The sequence below is a fragment of the Anomaloglossus baeobatrachus genome, chromosome 2 (assembly GCF_048569485.1).
Source record: "Anomaloglossus baeobatrachus isolate aAnoBae1 chromosome 2, aAnoBae1.hap1, whole genome shotgun sequence".
Lineage (NCBI taxonomy): Eukaryota > Metazoa > Chordata > Amphibia > Anura > Aromobatidae > Anomaloglossus > Anomaloglossus baeobatrachus.
The window spans coordinates 22,053,525-22,078,394 of NC_134354.1; the positions used below are offsets into that span (position 1 = coordinate 22,053,525).

The 24,870-nt window shown below is 43.7% G+C and overlaps 1 long non-coding RNA gene across 1 annotated transcript in view; it reads left to right on the forward strand.

The window, feature by feature from the left end:
* The first annotated feature begins 10,458 nt into the window (after window positions 1-10,458).
* LOC142281393 (uncharacterized) overlaps window positions 10,459-24,870 on the forward strand; it is a 50,646-nt gene continuing 36,234 nt past the window's right edge. Inside the window, exon 1 of the long non-coding RNA XR_012743488.1 lies at window positions 10,459-10,556. This is a non-coding gene — a long non-coding RNA (uncharacterized LOC142281393). The remainder of the gene's footprint in view (window positions 10,557-24,870) is intronic.

Consider the following 24,870-nt stretch of genomic DNA (forward strand, 5'->3'; position numbering starts at 1 on the left):
AATTAAATACTTTATAAAGTTGTACCTTTTGCTATGTAAATTTTGTAAATCGTCCATGGGGGCGGGCTCTCTGCTGACCGTTGCTGTTCCTCCAGCACATTGACGCCGTCCCCCCCACGCTCCAATTCATCCATCAGGACGCCGCCCCCTGCGCCCGAGGTGCCGCCCACGCCAGGATCGCTGGTGACGTGTGTCACAAGCGTGAGATTATGTGCGGCTCTGTGATTGCATCGCAAGTGCCCGCCCATAATCTCGTGGACGCGCTTTCCCCCACTGCCTCCAGCGTTCTGCGCAAGCGCTCGCCGGCCAAATGACCCGACGTCACCTCCTTCCCATCTTACCCTGCAGCAGGGCAAGATGGGAAAGAGGTGACGTCGGGTCATCTGGCCAGCAAGCGCTTGCGCAGAACGCTGGAGGAAGAGAGGAAAGTGCGGTCACAAGGTTATGGGCGGCACTTGCTGATGACACTCACAGCGCCGCCCATAACCTCATGCCTGCGCAAAACGTCACCAGCGGTCACACGTGCACATAGTGCACAGTCCCGCTACAGTCGCACAGCGCATGCAAGGGACCACGGGCGCCCAGGGGCGGCGTCCTGAGATATGAAATTCAGCGTTGGGGGGCGGCGTAAATCTGCTGGAGGAACAGCAACGGTCAGCAGAGAGCCCGCCCCCATAGACGATTTACAAAATTTACATAGCAAAAGGTACAAGTTTATAAAGTATTTAATTTGGTTTAAAAGGGGCCACAAAAAAATACAGGAACCTGCTAGAAAGCAGCCCAGGAGCTGCAGAGGTGGAAAATTTCTGGTGACAGGTTCCCTTTAAAATACAATACATACATAGATTCATAGGAGCAGCAGAAGTATAATTCAAACCAGAAGGTTCCCTCCGCTCTCTATAAAGACTCGTCTGCAGGTTTTTCCCTCCACTCTCTATAAAGACACATCTGCAGGTTTTTCCCTCCGCTCTCTATAAAGACACATCTGCAGGTTTTTCCCTCTGCTCTCTATAAAGACACATTTGCAGGTTTTTCCCTCCGCTCTCTATAAAGACACATTTGCAGGTTTTTCCCTCCGCTCTCTATAAAGACACATCTGCAGGTTTTTCCCTCCGCTCTCTATAAAGACACATCTGCAGGTTTTTCCCTCCGCTCTCTATAAAGACACATCTGCTGGTTTTTCCCTCTGCTCTGTATACAGACACATCTGCTGGTTTTTCCCTCCGCTCTCTATAAAGACACATCTACAGGTTTTTCCCTCCGCTCTCTATAAAGACACATCTGCAGGTTTTTCCCTCCGCTCTCTATAAAGATACATCTGCAGGTTTTTCCCTCTGCTCTGTATACAGACACATCTGCAGGTTTTCCCCTCCACTCTCTATAAAGACACATCTGCAGGTTTTTCCCTCCGCTCTCTATAAAGACACATCTGCAGGTTTTTCCCTCCACTCTCTATAAAGACCTATCTGCAGGTTTTTCCCTCCGCTCTCTATAAAGACACAGCTGCAGGTCTATAAAAACACATCTGCAGGTTTTTCCCTCCACTCTCTATAAACACACATCTGCAGGTTTTTCCCTCCACTCTCTATAAAGACCTATCTGCAGGTTTTTCCCTCTGCTCTCTATAAAGACACATCTGCAGGTCTATAAAAACACATCTGCAGGTTTTTCCCTCCACTCTCTATAAACACACATCTGCAGGTTTTTCCCTCCACTCTCTATACAGACACATCTGCAGGTGTTTCCCTCTGCTCTCTATAAAGATACATCTGCAGGTGTTTCCCTCCGCTCTATAAAGACACATCTGCAGGTTATTCCCTCCGCTCTCTATAAAGACACATCTGCAGGTTTTTCCCTCCGCTCTCTATAAAGACACATCTGCAGGTGTTTCCCTCTGTTCTCTATAAAGACACATCTGCAGGTTTTTCCCTCCGCTCTCTATAAAGACACATCTGCAGGTGTTTCCCTCTGTTCTCTATAAAGACACATCTGCAGGTGTTTCCCTCCGCTCTATAAAGACACATCTGCAGGTTATTCCCTCCGCTCTCTATACAGACACATCTGTAGGTTTTTCCCTCTGCTCTCTATACAGACAGATCTGCAGGTTATTCCCTCCGCTCTCTATAAAGACACATCTGCAGGTTTTTCCCTCCGCTCTCTATAAAGACACATCTGCAGGTGTTTCCCTCCGCTCTCTATAAAGACACATCTGCAGGTTATTCCCTCCGCTCTCTATAAAGACACATCTGCAGGTTTTTCCCTCCGCTCTCTATAAAGACACATCTGCAGGTTTTTCCCTCCACTCTCTATACAGACACATCTGCAGGTGTTTCCCTCCGCTCTATAAAGACACAACTGCAGGTTATTCCCTCTGCTCTCTATAAAGACACATCTGCAGGTGTTTCCCTCCGCTCTCTATAAAGACACATCTGCAGGTTATTCCCTCCGCTCTCTATAAAGACACATCTGCAGGTTTTTCCCTCCGCTCTCTATAAAGACACATCTGCAGGTTTTTCCCTCCGCTCTCTATAAAGACACATCTGCAGGTGTTTCCCTCTGTTCTCTATAAAGACACATCTGCAGGTGTTTCCCTCCGCTCTATAAAGACACATCTGCAGGTTATTCCCTCCGCTCTCTATACAGACACATCTGTAGGTTTTTCCCTCTGCTCTCTATACAGACAGATCTGCAGGTTATTCCCTCCGCTCTCTATAAAGACACATCTGCAGGTGTTTCCCTCTGCTCTCTATAAAGATACATCTGCAGGTGTTTCCCTCCGCTCTATAAAGACACATCTGCAGGTTATTCCCTCCGCTCTCTATAAAGACACATCTGCAGGTTTTTCCCTCCGCTCTCTATAAAGACACATCTGCAGGTGTTTCCCTCTGTTCTCTATAAAGACACATCTGCAGGTTTTTCCCTCCGCTCTCTATAAAGACACATCTGCAGGTGTTTCCCTCTGTTCTCTATAAAGACACATCTGCAGGTGTTTCCCTCCGCTCTATAAAGACACATCTGCAGGTTATTCCCTCCGCTCTCTATACAGACACATCTGTAGGTTTTTCCCTCTGCTCTCTATACAGACAGATCTGCAGGTTATTCCCTCCGCTCTCTATAAAGACACATCTGCAGGTGTTTCCCTCCGCTCTCTATAAAGACACATCTGCAGGTTATTCCCTCCGCTCTCTATAAAGACACATCTGCAGGTTTTTCCCTCCGCTCTCTATAAAGACACATCTGCAGGTTTTTCCCTCCACTCTCTATACAGACACATCTGCAGGTGTTTCCCTCCGCTCTATAAAGACACAACTGCAGGTTATTCCCTCTGCTCTCTATAAAGACACATCTGCAGGTCTATAAAAACACATCTGCATGTTTTTCCCTCCGCTCTCTATAAACACCCATCTGCAGGTTTTCCCCTCTGCTCTCTATACAGACACATCTGCAGGTGTTTCCCTCTGCTCTCTATAAAGACACATCTGCAGGTGTTTCCCTCTGCTCTCTATAAAGACACATCTGCAGGTGTTTCCCTCTGCTCTCTATACAGACACATCTGCAGGTTTTCCCCTCTGCTCTCTATACAGACACATCTGCAGGTGTTTCCCTCTGCTCTCTATAAAGACACATCTGCAGGTTTTTCCCTCTGCTCTCTATAAAGACACATCTGCAGGTGTTTCCCTCCGCTCTCTATACAGACACATCTGCAGGTTATTCCCTCCACTCTCTATAAAAGACACATCTGCAGGTTATTCCCTCCGCTCTCTATAAAGACACATCTGCAGGTTTTTCTCACTATCTGACATGAAACCAGAATAAACCTTTCCTGTTTTCGGTCAATTAGGAACCAAAATTATTTATATTTGCCAAATGCCAGAATAATGAGCGAGATAATGTTTTCAGGCATTTCTATTCCTTTCTGCACAGTAAAGTTTCCTCCAGGTCATTAGTATTTGGTGGCATTGCCCTTACACTGTGTGACTTGGGGGGAAACTTTTTGGATTCTTCCAGAAGCTTCTCACAATAGTTGGTGGAATTGGGGCTGATTCCTCCTGACAGATCTGGTGTAGCTGAGCAATGTTTGGAGGTCGCCGCTCGCTCCGGCCTTTTCAGCTTTGCCCATACATTTTCAATAGGATTGAGATCAGGGCTTTGTGATGGCCACTCCAAAACATTGACTTTGTTCTCCTTAAGCCCCTGTGTAACCAGTTTGGCAGTAGCTTCGGGTCAGTGTCCATTTGGAAGACCCATTTCCGCCCAAGCTTTAAGTTCCTGGCTGATGTCTTGAGATGTTCTTCAGTATTGCCACATAATCTTCTTTCCTCATGATGCCATCTATTTTGTGAATTGCACCAGTCCCTCCTGCAGGAAAACAACCCCATGACATGATGCTGCCACCCCCGTGTTTCACAGTTAGGATGATGTTCTTAGGCTTCAAAGCTTCTCCCTTTTTCCTCCAAGCGTAATGATGGTCATTATGGCCAAACATTTCAATTTTAGCTTCATCACATCACAGAACACGTCTCCAAAAATGAAGGTCTTTATTCCTGTGTGCATTTGCAAACATTAATCTGTCTGAGTAATGGCTTCTTCCTGCAGAGTGGTCTTTCAGCCCATGTTGATACAGTACTCGTTTCACTATGGATAATGACACAATTTTACCAGCTTCCGCCAGCATCTTCTCAAGGTCTTTTGCTTTTGTTCTTGGGTTGATATGCACATGTGTGACCAAAGCGCGATCATCTCTGGCACACAGAACCAGTCTCCTTCCTGAGCGGTATGATGGCTGGACATTCCCATCTTGTTTGTACTTGCATATAATTGTTTGTACAGATGAACGAGGCACCTTCAGGGATCTGGAAATTGCACCCAAGGATGAACCAGACTTGTGCAAGTCCACAATTCTCTTCCTAAGATCTTGGCTGATTTTTTTGGGACTTTCCTATGATGCTGCACAAAGAAGCCGTGTGTTTCAGGTGTGCAGTAAAATACATCCACAGGTGTGTCTCTAATTAACTCAGATGTTGCCAATAAACCTATCAGAAGCTTCCAGAGACATGACATCATCATATGGGTGGTCCCATATTGTTTAAAGGCATAGTACTCTTAGTGTATGGAAACTTTTGACTTTCCAGAAAGTAATAAAAATGTCTTAAAACATTCTCTCTCTCACTCTTATTATTCTGGCATTTGGCAAATAGAAATAATTTTGGTTCCTAATTGACCTAAAATGGGAAACGTTTATTCTGATTTTATGTCAGATAGTGAGAAAAACCTGCAGATGTGTCTTTATAGAGAGCGGAGGGAAAAACCTGCAGATGTGGTTTTATAGAGAGCAGAGGGAAAAACCTGCAGATGTGTCTTTATAGAGAGCGGAGGGAAAAACCTGCAGATGTGTCTTTATAGAGAGCAGAAGGAAAAACCTGCAGATGTGTCTTTATAGAGAGCAGAGGGAAAAACCTGCAGATGTGTCTTTATAGAGAGCAGAGGGAAAAACCTGCAGATGTGTCTTTATAGATAGTGTTTGAAAACTTCTGGTTTCAACTATAACAGTATGAAGACGCCCTCTACACATATGTATGAATTTTCCATTAAAGTCCAGAGGCTTAAGCTTATACCTCTGATTAAGGCATCTATTTTGAACAATTCCAAAAAAATGGTTGAGGCTAGCCCAAAAAAAAGCCAGTTGCAAAAAATTTTGCAACTTTTTGACCCCAGTTTTCTGATGTACAAGGGTATATAAATTCCCAAAAAAGTTGCAGAATAGCATTGCGCAAAAAATATTTGCAGGAACTTAGTTAATTGACCACTTTGATAGTTCGGACTGGCGCTCTGGAAACCTCCTGATACCCGCAGATTGAGTGACATGTTCATTATAATGGGGTTTAAGTGTTACGAAGTGAACTTCCCCTTTAAATGTGACATATTTTTACCTTGTCCATTTGTGTGATTTACGTAGCTCAGTATAATCTCCAGAGGAATGATCTCACATTGTATGACAGTAAAATCCGTCTTATATTGAGGACATTTGTGATGTTAATATCTCTTCGTTTACTGAGCAATAATATATCACAGAAATAAAAGAGCTCGATTGTCGCGGTCGGATGAATAAAGGACTCGCCGTGTGATCATTAACAAGTATTTTCATGCTGAATGCATCCATAGAAAGGAGCCGAGATTAAGATATGCTCGGCCATTGTGCTACACGTGCCAAAGTCATATGGAAAGGATTTTAGCATTGTTGAAAGAGTTTTGAAAATGATTCCACCGCCTTCTTACAAAATCTGGATTTATGCAAGTTAATTAGTGATTTGTGAGGCAGAAGGTCAGATATCAGATAATATGGTGGACATGATACCATTGTTACTTCTTAGGCAGGCGTGGGGAACCTTTTTTCTGCCGGGGGCCATTTGGACTATTCTATGAACCTTCGGGGGACACAGAAAATTATCAACTTGAAAATTACCCGGCTGTATTTGGTCAAACAATTAATTAACTCACCCCTATTGTGGTGGATGGAGCGGCTTCTCTTTGGTGCGGCTGTGATGTTCGGTGATATTGATCATGTTGTTTCTCACAACTGCTTTTCCAGGTTTGTCTCGGTCTAGAGAGGCTGGGGGCATAGACATTGCAGGAGACGCTGGGGGTACACACATCACAGGAGATGCTGGGGGCATATATATCACAGGAGGGGCATATACATCAGTGTGAGGCACGGATAGCATTTGGAGAGCACAGACAGCACTGGTGGGCACAGACAGCACTAGTGGTGGCGCGGACATCACTGGGAAAGCATAAACATCACCAAGGGGGCACGGACAGCTATGGGGGGGGGCACGGACAAAAGTAGCAAGTACACAGATTCTGGGGGATGGCACACAGCACTGAGGAGTACAGAGCACTGAGGAGCACGGACAGCACTAGGAGGGCACAGACACGACTGGGACACAGACAGCACTGACCGTAGCATGGAGAACACTGGTGGTGGCACAGACAGCATTAGGTGGTGCAGATAGCACTAGGGTGGCACGGACAGTACTAGGGGATCAAAGACCTCATTAAGGGGGCATGGACAGCACTAGCGGGGCACAAACAGCACTGGGGGGCCGGACAACTGTGGGGGTTACACAGCACTGATGGGGCACACAGCACTGGGGAATGGCACACATCACTGGGGGATGGCACAGTACTGGGAGCTGGCACACAGCACTGGAGGATGGCACACAGCACTGAGGGGGCACAAACACTACTAGGGGGTACATAGCGCTGGGAGCTGGCACACAGCACTGGGGGATGACACACAGCACTGGGGGATGACACAGCACTGGGGGATGACACACAGCACTGGGGGATGGCACACAGCACTGAGGGGGGCACACACACTACTAGGGGGTACATAGCACTGGGGCTGGCACACAGCACTGGGAGCTGGCACACAGCACTGGGGGATGGCACACACACTACTCGGGGCACACAGCACTGGGGGATGGCACACACACTACTCACGGCACACAGCACTGGGGGATGGCACACAGCACTTGGAGCTGGCACACACACTACTCAGGGGTACACAGCACTAGGGGCTGGTACACAGCACTGTGGGATGGCACACATACTACTCGGAGATACACAGCACTGAGTGATGGCAGACACACTACTCTGCAGTACACAGCACTGGGGGATGGCACACAGCACTGGGAGCGGGCAGACACACTACTTGGGACACACAGAACTGGGGTTTGGCACACAGCACTGTGGGATGGCACACACTACTCAGGGCACACAGCACTGGAGGCTGGCACACAGCACTGAGTGATGGCACACACACTACTCGGCGGTACACAGCACTTGGTTGCAGCCTCACACCACAGGAGTCTCACAGTACAGGTCCGGGATGCATTTGCAGCAGGGAGGCCGTTGAAGCTGCTGGTTCCCTTCTTCTGTGGAACGGGAGCGCAACTCACGCTGCTTGCACCGCCCACAAGGTAAGCCCTGAGCAGCATGAGGACCTCATGGTATGCGCATGGAGTAGCGTGCGCGCCCTCCCATCACCATTAGGATTTAAAGAGCCAGCAGCCAGTAAGACCACGGCTGCCGCCCGAGCACTGCGGTCCCTAGGAATGTGCCCAGGGGCCGCAGGAACAGTCATCGTGGCCCAGAGGTTCCCCAACCCTGCTATACAGGCTTGTAGTAGCCTAAACCTAACCCTGTTTTGTCCCTGCCTGACTGGGGAGATTGGCAGCCTAAAATTACATAATGGTGCCCCCATTCAATGTCGGCTGACCCTGAGTGTCCTTAACTGCTCCCTAAATTATAAACCAACACAAAACACCAATAAACATAAAAGAAGTGAATACAAGAAGAGGATGAGACACGGGGCTAGAGTCAGACAGGGAACATGGAGGAAAGTGAAAGAAACCTACAGAGACTTACGGAATAAGTGGAACGCCTCCAAATCCTAAATGAAACAGAATGGGGAGAAGGATGGAAAGAGAAATACGCAAACTGCAGAGAAAAGCAAAGGCAATAACACATTAAAATGATTCTATACTGAGGAGCTGGGACTCCAAACGTCCATCAACCTTGGAATACCTTGGTGAGTATAAATAGACCCTCCCTAGATGTGATAGGGCAAACAAAACAAGAAAAGCAACTGAATAGAAATAAAACAGAAAAGCAATAAGTAACAGAAGTTGGACTGAGAAAAAAACAGGTTGTGGTCCAACAGAGAGGGAAACCGACCACACAACCAAAGGTCACCGGATTGAGACTGAAACAAAACAGGGAATTCTATATTTAAAGGGGCATATCACTGTCATGCCTTGACTTGGGGATTTGATTCAGAGACCTGTTGCGGCATGGTCGGTACCTCTGTCTGCTGAGCGATTGGCTTTTCTTCCCTGTACAAATGCTGATGGTTTTTATTACCTTTGTTCTCCTTTCTTGGTTCGCTCCACACCAGGTGTTTTCTCAATCTCCCATTTTGGTTTGTTCTATCACATTCTGGGTTGGGGTTTATATGTTCTCCTTTCACTGCTCTTCCTTGCTGGCTATACCGCTAGGTGGACTTTCTTCTAGGAGTTTCAGCCCTTCAGCTTAGGGGTATACCTTTGGATAAACAAGAGTTGAGTTCCTTCCGTGAATCTAACGTATTTTTCGGATTATAAGCCATACTTTTCATTTAAAAAATTTGGGAGGAAAATGAGGAGTGCGTCTTAAGATCCTAATGTAGTTTACCGGGGGTGTGGTGCTGCCCCAGCTGCTGCAGCCCCAGCTGCCACAGCACAGCCGCTCTAGCATCGGCACAGCTGCCCAAGCACAGCTGCCACCGCCGCCAGTTTCTGGGACAACATCTTGGACTTGGATCACTGCCCCTGCCTCCTGTGACCCCGCTCCACCACCGTTGCCGCCCCCCTCCGTTAAGACACCACCGGATTATAAGACTGACCCATTTTTTTTCCATCTAAATTTGGGGTGCGTCTTATAAACCGAAACATACGGTGTTTGTTTTCCTTCCCAGCACCTATTCCTTTCACCTTATTTGTGCATGTTTGTGGTCTCTCACTCTGGGTTCTGTGTATTTTCCTGCGCACCTTCCTCTACCCTCATAAGTAGTGTGTTGCGGCCTCAACTCTGGTCCTTTTAGCAGGTACAATAAACTCCTCTATGGCTTTTTAAGGAGTCAGGTTTTTAATGGTTCGGATGGGGTCTTTGTAGTCTGTACAGGAACCCGTTGGGTGTGGGCACATCGTCTCCCCTTAGTAGGTCTTACCATTTTCCGTTAAACAGGAGTGAAAATGTGAGAGTGTTTCTGTACATAGCAATCAACAAATAATTACACAGTCTTTGGTAGTGTACAACTTCTCGCTGTCAGAATATACACAGAGCAGATTTACAAAAACAGGACAGCCACAGGTGAGACCGCTTTCACACTGCGTCTTGTCCCACATTCACTGGTCCCGTCAGGGCTTCCATCCGAACCCCCTTCAAAACGGGATTTGGACATATATGTCGACGGGGCCACTGAATACAATGGTGCAGAAGGAGTCCCCGAGTGCTCTGTCGTGGACCAGTTTTAGGGGTATACGCTTACTGGAGGCGGGCACCCAGATGCAGTCTACTACCTCTAGTAAGCGTAAACCGGCAAAAATGGTGCACAACAGAGAACATGGTGACTCCTGCACCGTTGTATTCAATGGCCCCATCCAAATCCCGTTTTGTGGGTGGTTTGGCCGAAAGCCCTGATGGGACCACTGAGCAAGACGCAGTGTGAAGGCGGTCTTAGAAGCCACCGGTATAAGGCAAACTCTTCTATTATAATAATGTTTGTATCTCAGTTTTTCTCTTATTTTCAGGATTTTTGCTGACCGTCAGTGGATGAAAACACTCTGATATAAATCCAGTGGCAGGAAACACCTCGACGTTGTGATGCTTACCGGGCGAACAGAGATTTAGTGAACCCACTGGGCCGCAACACACAGAGAACACAGAGGGGCAGGACTACGGATCTGCGCCTGGTCTTCTCCAGAGCCCCTGATGGTGGAAGTGTTGCGCTGCAGGTATGCGTCCGGGTGCCACTCGGGAAGACTGTTGTTGCGTCGGCTGGCCCCAGGGGTACGGGAGCAGCAGTCTCTGGTAATAGGTTCCGGAATCTGGTGTCGAGGTTCCGTCCACAATGGATAGATCGATGGATGGACGCATGGATGGTACAGCAGCAGCTGGTGGAGATGCTTGCGGCAGCAGGGCAGGTGGCCGACGTGGCAGCTTGCGGCAGCAGTGGCAGGATAGGTAATGGCGGCCAGTGAAGCGGTCACTCCAGCGGTAGGTTTGCGTAACGGCAGCAGCACTCTAGTAGAAACAGGTATAAGTAACAGAGCTACCACAATGAGACAGCGGCAGCAATGCTGTGCTGAGGAACCTGACTACAGCAATGAGTCTAACTCATTGCCCAGGCAACTCTCATAGGGCAGGGCTGCCTTAAATACCTGCAACCTCCCAGCTAATCAGGAAGGCACTTCTGGTTAGGAGGACACTGGCCCTTTAAGAAAGGGGGCGTGACAGCGGGTGCGCTCTACGGGCAGAGGCCTGGAGCCTGTCAGGAGTACAGATGCTCCGTAAGGTGCAGTATGGGACGGGGACAGGACCACTGCCGCAGGATGCCTGGACAGGTGAGGGAACCGACATCCTTGCTGGGGAAGAGGAGAAGGAGAATGTGAGGACACATGGACGTTATAGACGTATTAAGGCCGCTTTATACGCAACGACATCGCTAACGAGATGTCGTTGGGTTTACGGAATTCGTGACGCACATCCGGCCTCGTAAGCGACGTCGTTGCGTGTGAAACGCAGGAACGACCGTTAACGATCAAAATTACTTACCTAATCGTTGATGGTTGACACGTCGTTCCTTTCCCGATTATCGTTGCTGTTGCAGGTATGATGTTGTTCGTCGTTCCTGCGGCAGCACACATCACTACGTGTGACACCGCAGGAACGAGGAACCTCTCCTTACCTGCGGCCGCCCGCAACGAGGAAGTAAGGAGGTGGGCGGGATGTTACGTTCCGCACATCTCCACCCCTCCGCTTCTATTGGGCAGCCGCTTAGTGACGCCGAACGAACCGCCCCCTTAGAAAGGAGGCAGTTTGCCACAGCGACGTCGCTAGGCAGGTAAGTATGTGTGATGGGTGTAAGCAATGTTGTGCGCCATGGGCATCGATTTGCCCGTGACACATAACCGACGGGGGCGGGTACCCTTGTTAGCGATATCACTGCGTGTAAAGTGCCCTTTACTGTTTATTTTGCGCCGTCCCAGCTCCAATGCCCGGCTTCCCTCTGTGCTAGTCCGTGCCAGGTTACTAGAATAACTTGGCAGGCACCTCTGATGTTACCACCTATGGCTCAGGCAGCTGTGCACTGCCTGAGTATTCGGGAACTACAGCACCTTGCTATCACATGCCTTTTCCAGCATTTTGCCTCATCATCTACTTGACTCTACTCCAGCCACGAGTCTAATTATCTTACCTTAAACTCCTTTCTGCAATGCAGCAACCAACTGATACTTTCCAGCTCAGTCCTGGTAAACCTAGTGCTATGGAAAGTCCAGCTCCGCTGCATCATCACCTCCGGTCCGTGCTGCTCAACTCTATAACACTGTTTACATAGCTGTACTAAAGCGCTTACATTGCTGAGCTTCTCTATGCTTAATACTTGTGCTTGGAATGCTGCAATCATCACAAAATGATCCTCGATATTATAAAATATCTTCACTTGCATTATTATATCCTTTTTATATTAGTCATGCAAACTCCATAATAAAAGCCAGCTCTTCCTAAAGAAGAAAAAGTGGAATTGTGTTTGGATTATGCAAAACTAAACCCATTAATGGAAGATTACAGACACATCAGTAAATAAACCGGACGTCCTGGAATCACTCTCTCATGATCGCTTGTTATACATTCTATTATAGTTATGTATTTAACAATTATTAAATATATTATTACCTCCGAAGGGGCTAGCACCAACATGGCCGCCAGCGTGCTGTGTACATCACAAAGTATTTCCAGTGCTTTATAGCTGCCTGGAGCAACTTTACCATCATTCGGCATTATATTAGGATACTCAGACCTTCACTTGCTAAGCGGCCATCGATGGTTCCTCATACCTCCTAAAGAATCCGGGGAAGGTGCAGAGTAAAATAAGGAAAAACAAAGTAAAAGTCTTCCCAGAGAAAAACTGTACAAACAGACTGTAGATCCCAGAGAGGTCCACCTGAGAAAAATCACCAGCGAGTAATGGAAGCCACGGGACGGTTTAAATAGCTGGAAGATAGAGGAGTCCACATTATATCATAGGAAACACTTGATAGAAAGTGAACACACAAAGTGTCCGCACAGAGGCAAAGTGTTCAGAACCAGGACAGCAACTGGACCTGACTGTGGTGCAGTGGAAAGGAAAACGAACCACAGCACAGGAGGCCACCGGATAATTACTGTAATACTGCTCCTATATCCAGGAATATAACTACTATAATACTGCCCCCTATGTACAAGAATATAACTACTATAATACTGCCCCTATACAAGAATATAACTACTATAATACTGCTCCTATGTACAAGAATATAACTACTATAATACTGCCCCTATGTACAAGAATATAACTACTATAATACTGCCCCCTATGTACAAGAATATAACTACTATAATACTGCTCCTATATCCAGGAATATAACTACTATAATACTGCCCCTATGTACAAGAATATAACTACTATAATACTGCCCCTATGTACAAGAATAAAACTACTATAATACTGCCCCTATGCACAAGAATATAACTACTATAATACTGCCCCTATGTACAAGAATATAACTACTATAATACTGCTCCTATGTACAAGAATATCTACTATAATACTGCCCCTATGTACAAGAATATAACTACTATAATACTACCCTATGTACAAGAATATAACTACTATAATACTGCCCCCTATATACAAGAATATAACTACTATAATACTGCCCCCTATATACAAGGATATAACTACTATAATACTGCCCCTATGTACAAGAATATAACTACTATAATACTGCTCCTATGTACAAGAATATAAATACTATAATACTGCCCCTATGTACAAGAATATAAATACTATAATACTACCCCTATATACAGGAATATAACTACTATAATACTGCTCCTATGTACAAGGATATCTACTATAATACTGCCTCTATGTACAAGAATATAACTACTATAATGCTGCCCCTATGTACAAGAATATAAATACTATAATACTGCCCCTATGTACAAGAATATAACTACTATAATACTGCTCCTATGTACAAGAATATAAATACTATAATACTGCCCCTATGTACAAGAATATAACTACTATAATACTGCTCCTATGTACAAGAATATAAATACTATAATACTGCCCCTATGTACAAGAATATAAATACTATAATACTACCCCTATATACAGGAATATAACTACTATAATACTGCTCCTATGTACAAGAATATCTACTATAATACTGCCTCATATGTACAAGAATATAACTACTATAATACTGCCTCTATGTACAAGAATATAACTACTATAATACTGCCCCTATGAACAAGAATATAACTACTATAATACTGCTCCTGTGTACAAGAATATAACTACTATAATACTGCTCCTATGTACAAGAATATAACTACTATAATACTGCCCCTATGTACAAGATTATAACTACTATAATACTGCCCCTATGTACAAGAATATAACTACTATAATACTGCCCCTATGTACAAGAATATAACTACTATAATACTGCTACTATGTACAGGAATATAACTACTATAATACTGCCCCTATGTACAAGATTATAACTACTATAATACTGCCCCTATGTACAAGAATATAACTACTATAATACTGCCCCTATGTACAAGAATATAACTACTATAATACTGCCCCTATGTACAAGATTATAACTACTATAATACTGCTCCTATGTACAAGAATATAACTACTATAATACTGCTCCTATATACAAGAGTATAACTACTATAATACTGCCCCTATATACAAGAATATAACTACTATACTACTGCCCCTATGTACAGGAATATAACTACTATAATATTGCCCCCTATGTACAAGAATATAACCACTATAATACTGCTCCTATGTACAAGAATATAACCACTATAATACTGCTCCTATGTACAAGAATATAACTACTATAATACTGCTCCTATGTACAAGAATATAACTACTATAATACTGCTCCTATATACAAGAATATAACTACTATAATACTGCCCCCTATGTACAAGAATATAACTACTATAATACTGCTCCTATGTACAAGAATATAACTACTATAATACTGCTCCTATGTACAAGAATATAACTACTATAATACTGCCCCTATGTACAAAAATATAACTACTATAATACTGCCCCTATGTACAAGAAAATAATTACTATAATACTGCCCCTATGTACAAGAATATAACTACTATAATACTGCCTCCTATATACAAGAATATGACTACTATAATACTGCCCCTATGTACAAGAATATAACTACTATAATACTGCTCCTATGTACAAGAATATAACTACTATAATACTGCTCCTATGTACAAGAATATAACTACTATAATATTGCCCCCTATGTACAAGAATATAACTACTATAATACTGCCTCTATGTACAAGAATATAACTACTATAATACTGCCCCCTACAAGAATATAACTACTATAATATTGCCCCTATGTACAAGAATATAATTATTACTATAATACTGCCCCACTAGATATAAGAATGCTATTAGTGATATTTCCCTGTATACTATAAGTATCACACTGTTTATGGATTTCCATTGTGTGAGTGTCTTTGCAGAGTTGGTGAGTCCTGTTGGCGGCATTATTCCTTGTCCTGTGGAGTAACCCTTCGTGTACTAGATCTAAAATATGTTGTGCGCTTGTAGTGTAGTTATTTTTACTGAATGTTGAAGCAATATATAAGAGAATAGGAGCCGGAAGCCGCTCACCGCCCGGGCTGTAGAGATGTATGTGCCCCTGTGGCCCCATCACTCTGAGGTTTTGATTGTACACAATAACGGACGAGGATAAGACAATACGTCCCGTAGTTTAACTATTGGGCGGAAACATGACAATGCCTGTGGATGATGGTGGATAAATGTCATCAAAGCCGCCGTTCCTTTTACCTTCTCGGGCATTATGGTCCGATCAGTGGTGTACAAATATAAGAGGGGACCCATCGCCGAGATAAAACGGATGCCCAGGACGATACAGCCGGTGTTTTCTTCCCCGTAGAATTGAGCAAATCTTTTGAAATCCGAAACGTGTCGACCTTGTTCAATTTTTTTCAAAAATTTGATTAGCAGCAAATCGTTTCGGCGCAGATCACAAATACTACAAAGCCTCTAATGCCTGCTAATACCAGGGCACCAGAGCTGTAATTATGGGGGCCCTGTGGCTTTTTGTAACGACAGTGCAGCCATCGTTATGGAGGCACAATGGCCGCCTCGGTTATGTACACTCGTTCCCCATGGGTGGGGCTGTCCAAGACCGGATGGTCAATTACAATTGATATGTCTACAATGTGTCCACCTGTATCCTGTCCACCGCCATTAACTTGAGAACGGCGGCAGCTATAGGCATAGAAGTGGTGTCTAGGTATAGTAGTAGTAGTCATGCGCTACGCAATGAAACCACCTATAGCGCCACCTGGTGGAAAACAATGGAGTTAACATTTTTTTCTTGAAAACGGAACGAGATAGAGAAAAAAGTGAATTACAAAGTTGTAGGTCATTACCAATTCAATATGAATCGACACCTTGCATACAGAAATGCTATGATATGAAGCCCATGACCCCCCCAAACAGTGAATGCTGGTCAGGCATGTGGCGCTCATTTAACTTTGATGCACAAAGTGGCCCCCGTCAGCTGCAATGCACATCTGGGCTCTGCACAGCATACTGTATCTAGCTGCAATGCACATCTGGCCTCTGCACAGCATACTGTATCTTGCTGCACGTTCGGCAATATGGTAGGTGACACATTTGCACAAGCATCTGTGATACGTCGTCGTAGGTCCTGCAATGTTGGTGGAGGGGTCGCATACACCCGCTGTTTGATGTGACCTCACAGAAAGAAGTCCAATGGGGTCAGGTCAGGTGAGCGTGGAGGCCACTCCACACAGCCCCATACCCAATGACTTGTAGGAAGGTCTCCATGAGGTATCGCTTCACGTCCGCAGCCTTGTGAGTTTTACACGTTCTAATCATAGCATTTCTGTATGCAAGGTGTCGATTTGTATTGAATTGATGATGCCCTAGAACTTTGTAATTAACTTTTTTTCTCTATCTCGTTCCGTTTTCGAGATAAAAATGCTAATTCCGTTGTTTTCCACCAGGTGGCGCTATAGGTGGTTTCATTGCGTAGCGCATGGCTACTTTACTATACCTAGACACCACTTCTATGCCTATAGCTGCCGCCGTTCTCAAGTTAATAGCGGTGGACAGAATATGGGTGGGTACACTGTATAAATAAAAAAAAAAATCATTTGGGAACACTTAACAAATCTACTTAAAACATAAAAAATAACAAACAAAAATATAAAAACTTTTTTAACCCGTAAGTGTAGATTTTAGACATTCATCATTATTTTATTTTATTTTTTTCTGGAGAAAAAATAGGGACTTTTATGTTTGCTCCTTAATAGTGGTGGGTGGACCCGGACTGTAAGAGTCCGGATCCGCGCGGTTTCAAACTTCCCAAGTGCCGGACCCGGGCCCGCGATTCTCAGGGAATTCCGGTTAATGATCCAAATTCGACAACTCAGGAAGTAATTAAAAAAAGGAAAAATAAAGAAAATAAGCCGGTTTGGCTGTAACTACTTCCTGGTCGCTCATTATCCTTCATTGCATATGCACTGCTTTCCCCGCCCACCGGCATCTGTGATTGGTTGCAGCCAGATGCACCCCCACGCTGAGTGACAGCGTCTGAAGCTTCCAATCACAGCCCCTGTCTGCGGGTCTATCATACAATAAAAATAAATAAATAAAACAATTGGTGTAGGGTCCTCCCATATTATGATACCCAGCACAGATAAAGCATACAGCTACAGGCTGCAGCCCCCAGCCGTGCGCTTATCTTGACTGTGTATCAAAATAAGAGGAATCACATGCGGCTTTTTTTTTTTTATTATTATTTATATATATATATATATATATATATATATATATTTATATATATATTTTTTTATATATATTTATTTATTTTTTTTTATTATTCATTTAAATGAATAAAAAAAAAACAGCATGTGGTCCCTCCAATTTTGATATCCAGTCATGATAAAGCCGACAGCTGGAGGCTGGTATTCTCAGTCTGGGGAGACCCATGCTTATTGGGCACCCCCAGCCTAAAAAAAAGCAGCCTGCAGCCGCCCAGGATTGTCTTATTCATGATATCTGACAATCACAGAGTTTTAACCGGCTTTTTCGAATTGCCCGGTCTTATTTTCAGGAAAACACGGTATGTATACAAAAAGTCAATCATTTGTGAACCGTTAACAGATCTATTTAAAGCGTGAAAAATAACGAGCAACAATATAAAGTCCATTTCAACCCTACAGTTTAGATGTTAGACATTCATCTTGCTTCAGCATTGCTTTTGTGTTTTGATTTTATTTCTGGATACAAAAAAATGACTTATGTTTGCTCATTATTTAATTTGTGTCTTTTTTACGGTAACTTTACTCGGTTTCATCAGTTATTTTTCTCAATATTATGGGAAGGATTTTGATAATCCAGATATTTTACCCTAAATCACAATTTGCAACTTTTTGAAATGTCGACAACATTTGTGCCGTTGTTATCCAGTGCCATAAAGGAATACAAAATCAGTCTTGGACTCAACAAACACAGGATTTAGACAAACGCGCCACATTTTAAGGGATCATGCAAATTTTTTTTTTAATCTTAAAAGGCACAAAAATGGTAAGAGGGGAAAAAAAAATTAGTCATTTTTATTTAGTGCAAAAATTCGTCAAGCAATGTCCATCTTTTTGAAGAAACGGAAGTAAAAAGCAGTGGCAAATAAGTTGATGCTGCAAGGGTTAAGTACTTTTTCCCTTCTGGCTGAGATTACTCATAGCCTTAGTCACAGCTGCAGTATGTCATCATCACTCCCTTCCGCTATATTTACCCACTCCTAGCTTCACTCCATGCCAGTTATAGATTTTCTATACTTAGCACTTTGAAGGAGCCTGTCTCTGGAGAAGCTGAGGTGTTCCTTTCAGTTGCAGCTGGGAAGTTTCCTGCTGAAGTAGTTGAGGAGTGCTATTTATTGTGTCTTCCCTCACCCAAAAGGAGACGTAATAGCTGTCTACAAATATCTTTAGGGCTGTAGAGGGATCAGCCCTATTCTCATTTGCACAAGTAAAGACTAGAAGCAATGGGGAGGAGACACAGATTAGATATTAGAAAAAACTTTTTGACACTGAGGGTTTTCAATGAGTGGAATAGGTGACCATGGGAGGTAGTGAGTTCCCTTTCAATGAAAGTCTTCAAACAGAGGCTGGACAGGGAATCCTGCTGTGAGCAGGGGGTTGGACCAGATGACCCTGTGGGCACCTTCCAACTCTACCATTCTATGATTCTATGATTCCAGTAGCAAGGGCCTAAGCATGTGATGGTGCATGGGGGAAGGACACGTCTAGGGACGCTGGGGAGTGCAGGGATCGGACTCAGGTGAGTGTTAGGAGGTGACCCAGCTTCCCTTTACCTATCACCAGAGCCTTCCGCTGCACTTCCCTGGTTTTCCCTTTGTTGTGTGCCCCTCATCATGAGTCCTCTCACACACGGACTAGATGAACGGTCAGGGCATTGCAAATTGAATTGCTTATCTTTATATTGTTCTCAATTTTTGGCCACCCTATGGCACAAAGTTGCTGCTGTATGGCCGCGCTGTAAAAGTGAATGGGGTCATACTGGAACCATGAGGGCACTGCGGGAAGCAAAAAAAATCAGCTGCAGTTGAGCTTGTTTGGTGCAGTCACAATACAGTGTCATTCACTTGTATTGCGCTGCAATGTAGCTGCGGCACCTAGTGAAGCTCGAGTAGCTGCCAAGGTTGCCATGTATCCCCTGCAGATGTATGTGGGCTTTGTATGGAAGTAGTATCTTGGCAGTGTCACAGGGTCCTTCTCCAATATCACACAATCAACAGAGCGAGAGATGACTGAACAATCCACCACCAGTCCTTTTGCAGGAAAATCGGGGTTTCTCAAGGTCTCTCTGGGGTGCTGCCTGTAGCCTCAGCTTCTCCCACAGAGGATAAATTGTCCTGCTAGTCTCTTGTCCTCAGACAGACTGAATAATCTCCCAGGTAAGTAGAGAGGTTGGGTGTATTCCAGGCCCCCCTCTCCCAGACCTAGGGACAGAAGCACTGCAGGGGGTGATTAACCTGCAGACAGGAAATGTATACACAAGGCAACACTCCTGTGATGGTGGAATATGGGGGGTTGTGTATCATGTTGTGTAGGTTCGTATTTTAGGCGTGGTTCACTGTCTATTCTCTGTATTGCTTGTGTGTACATTGTATAGTCTGTAGGTAATCACCCCCTGTAGTGTTTCTGTCCCTAGGTCTGGGGGAGGGAGGCCTGGGATCCACCTAAACTCTCTACTTACCTGAAGAATAAGGCCAGAGTCACACTTGCGTATGACTCGGTGAGTCTCGCATCGGGATTACCCGGGCCGGCCGCACACTCTCGGGCAGGAGCTGGTTTACTGCATAGAAATACATGCAACTGAGAAGCTCCTGTCCGAGAGTGTGCAGCCGACCCGGGTGATCCCGATGCGAGACTCGCCGAGTCATACATAAGTGTGACTCTGGCCTTAGTGAGTCTGTTTGAAAACTTCAAGAGAAGCAGGACGAGTCATCCTCTGGGGCAGTAGCTGCGGCTCCCCAGAGAGACCTGGACATTTATCGCTTACTGGACTATATTCGTGTTTCTGGACTATTTTTACCCTCTGTATGGTGGATTATGTTATGGACCGTTTGATTTGCTTGGAATAAATGTTCTTGGGTTGTTCAATCATCTCTCACTCTGTTGATTGTATGATATCGGAAAAGGACCCAGCCACAACTCCCAACATCTGAACATACACAACCGTATTTTTGTACTGCCCTCATATAGTAGTAAAATTTTGGCACTATGTGGTAGTAATATTATTTAGGCTTTATATGGTAGCGATATTTTGTCTCTGTATGTCGGTATTATAATTACCCACCATCTTAATGCCACCCCCCTTCCTCCAACTACTGTTAAGCCGCACATAAAACCATGTAATAAATAGGAAATAGGCAGAACATGTCACAAATAATAAGAGCTGGAGCAAAAACAAGGTTCTTCTTCTCTGAAACCTACAAGGAGTAATGGCGCACCAACTTAGAAGATGACACTGGAGAAAAAAACAAAGAGAACAGAGAGAAACAAACGCATTTTCTTTGTAGAACATTTGCGCACGTTTTGCTGTAAGGTCGGATAAAGATATGCACGGATCCGGTCACCGGCATTAAGGAGGATTTGTAAGACTGAAGATAACAGGCTCAGGATAAGTGATCACAGCCGGGAAGGAGCAGCTCCCCGCCGCAGGAGGAGGAAAAAAGCGCAGAAATAGAAAAGACAAGACCCAAAACACGAGCGGGGGCCACCAGTACCACCGCATCCCTCACAACATATGTAAATACAAACACAAATGGTACAAGACGTTTCTATGTTTCCTCCAGCAAAACCGCCACCTGATGAAATATGTAATGCCGCAAAATAATCAAATTGTAACCAGAAGAACATAGCAGAGCGCGGTAATGAGCTGAATACATAGGTAAAGTAATAACCCAGCAAACACGCCCCGGGGTGACCGAGTATACCGAACACTGAGCAACGAGGAGAGAATGATTCATACCAATAACACTGTATTATAATAGATATATTCTTGTACATGGGGCAGTATTATAGTAGTTATATTCTTGTATATAGGGGGCAGTATTATAGTAGTTATATTCTTCTACATAGGGAGCAGTATTATAGTAGTTATATTCTTGTACATAGGGGCAGTATTATAGTAGTTATATTCTTGTACATAGGAGCAGTATCATAGTAGTTATATTCTTGTATATAGGGGCAGTATTATAGTAGTTATATTCTTGTATATAGGAGGCAGTATTATAGTAGTTATATTCTTGTACATAGGGGCAGTATTATAGTAGTTATATTCTTGTACATAGGAGCAGTATCATAGTAGTTATATTCTTGTATATAGGGGCAGTATTATAGTAGTTATATTCTTGTACATAGGGGCAGTATTATAGTAGTTATATTCTTCTACATAGGGGGCAGTATTCTAGTAGTTATATTCTTGTACATAGGAGCAGTATTATAGTAGTTATATTCTTGTACATAGGGGGCAGTATTATAGTAGTTATATTCTTGTATTTAGGGGCAGTATTATAGTAGTTATATTCTTGTACATAGGGGCAGTATTATAGTAGTTATATTCTTGTACATAGGGGCAGTATTATAGTAGTTATATTCTTGTACATAGGAGCAGTATTATAGTAGTTATATTCTTGTACATAGGGGGCAGTATTATAGTAGTTATATTCTTGTATATAGGAGCAGTATTATACTAGTTCTATTCTTGTACATAGAGGCAGTATTATACTAGTTCTATTCTTGTACATAGGGGGCAGTATTATAGTAGTTATATTCTTGTATATAGGAGCAGTATTATACTAGTTCTATTCTTGTACATAGGAGCAGTATTATACTAGTTCTATTCTTGTACATAGAGGCAGTATTATACTAGTTCTATTCTTGTACATAGGGGGCAGTATTACAGTAGTTATATTCTTGTACATAGAAGCAGTATTATAGTAGTTATATTCTTGTACATAGGAGCAGTATTATAGTAGTTATATTCTTGTACATAGGGGCAGTATTATAGTAGTTATATTCTTGTACATAGGAGCAGTATTATAGTAGTTATATTCTTGTACATAGGAGCAGTATTATAGTAGTTATATTCTTGTATATAAGGGGCAGTATTATAGTAGTTATATTCCTATACATAGGGGCAGTATTATAGTAGTTATATTCTTGTATATAGGAGCAGTATTATAGTAGTCATATTCTTGTACATAGGGGGCAGTATTATAGTAGTTATATTCTTGTACATAGGGGCAGTATTATAGTAGTTATATTCTTGTACATAGGGGCAGTATTATAGTAGTTATATTCTTGTACATAGGGGCAGTATTATAGTAGTTATTGTTTTTGTTCTGTTAGTTGATGACATTGGGAGCTGTTATATCATTAGAATATATGGTGTCAGGTCCTATGTCACGGCTTCTCGCTCTCTCTTGTTGGGGGGCGCTGTATCGGGGAGTGATGTCGTCATTATCTGTAGCTGTGTGTTCTATGTTCTGGTGTCAGGTGTTTGTGTCTCGGGAATGGGTTTCCATTTGTTGCAGTGTTGGAGGATGAGTTTGCAGTTTGGACTCGGTGACATCTATTAGGTTTATTAAGTGATACATTTCCTCCCGGGGACGAGCGCTGTTGTGTTTCTGTTCCAAACACATTCCAGATGATTGCATCTCTAATATACTAGATATATTCACTCTGCATTTATGCACTTTAAAGGGTCCTCCAAATCCAGCGGCTGCTAATATATAAAGGGTTAATGAAACCCTGGTGGTCCTTGGTAATGAAGGAGTTTATGTTAATATTTCGGGGGGGTCTAAGTTTTTCTGTTGGTATGATTAGGAGTCGTATGTTGATTACAGTTACCGGTCCAGAGTTGTCCCTATGGTGTTAAAGCCCTTTAGCAGCCGAGCCCACCAGGGACAATATATTCTCCTAATGTCCCGCTAGTTACAGGGAAGTACCAAGCGAATGGTGAAAGGGAAGGGAAACCCTGTGTCTAGGGAAGGGGAAGATGTGACCCCTGACCAAACCTACCGCTGGACCCTGGGATCCCTCATTGCCATCTGCACCTATGAGCCGAGCAGGATACCTGACCCTGAAATAGGCCCTAGGTTGGGAGCGGATGGGACGAGTGCTTAGTCAACCCCACTAAGCTCTAAAGACAGAGGGAGGGAAATACACAGGGGTAAGAAAATTAATAACTTATCTCCAGATGACTCAGGGAGAGGAACTGCAACAACAAAGTTTCTCCAGATGAATGCAAGCCGCCTGCTTGCACTGAAGACTTGTTAAAGACATTATACATATCACTAGCACAGAGCAAGGGGGAATGAGGGTATATAAAGACACCAAGGGAAGTGCTGATGATTAACAGCTGAAAAGGTGAGGAAATTAGAAGGGTCCTAAAAGGAAAGAGATAAACCCTAAGCAGGGAAAAAGGGAAAGTCAGGGAGCAGCTTGTATAGATAAAAGCTGCGACCTTCTACAGCCGGACACCACAGGACTGTCTCACGCGTGACACACCCGTGACACCTAATCTGCGTACTTGTCTAGACCACCATGAGTGTCATCATTATACTCAACCACTCCAGACCACCTGGATTTATATTACCAACTTGACCACTCAAGACCACCATGGATATTATCATTACCAAGCAAACCACCCTAAACCATATGTGATAATATTATTACCAAATCAACCACCCTAGACCACCAGGAACATTATTATTATTTAATGAACCTCCCTAGACCACCAGGAATAATATTATTACCTAGTCAACCATCTGGACCACCGGGATATTATTATTTAATCAACCTCCCTAGACCACCAGGGATATTATCATTACCTAATCAACCTCCCTAGACCACCAGGATATTATCATTACCTAATCAACCACCCTAGACCACCAGGATATTATCATTACCTAATCTACCATCCTAGACCACCAGGATATTATCATTACCTAATCTACCACCCTAGACCACCACGATATTATCATTACCTAATCTACCACCTTAGAACACCAGGATATTATCATTACCTAATCAACCACCCTAGACCACCACGATATTATCATTACCTAATCTACCACCTTAGAACACCAGGATATTATCATTACCTAATCTACCACCCTAGACCACCAGAATATTATCATTACCTAATCTACCACCCTAGACCACCAGGATATTATCATTACCTAATCAACCACCCTAGACCACCAGGATATTATCATTACCTAATCAACCACCCTAGACCACCTTGATATTATCATTACCTAATCAACCACCCTAGACCACCAGGATATTATCATTACCTAATCAACTACCCTAGACCACCTTGATATTATCATTACC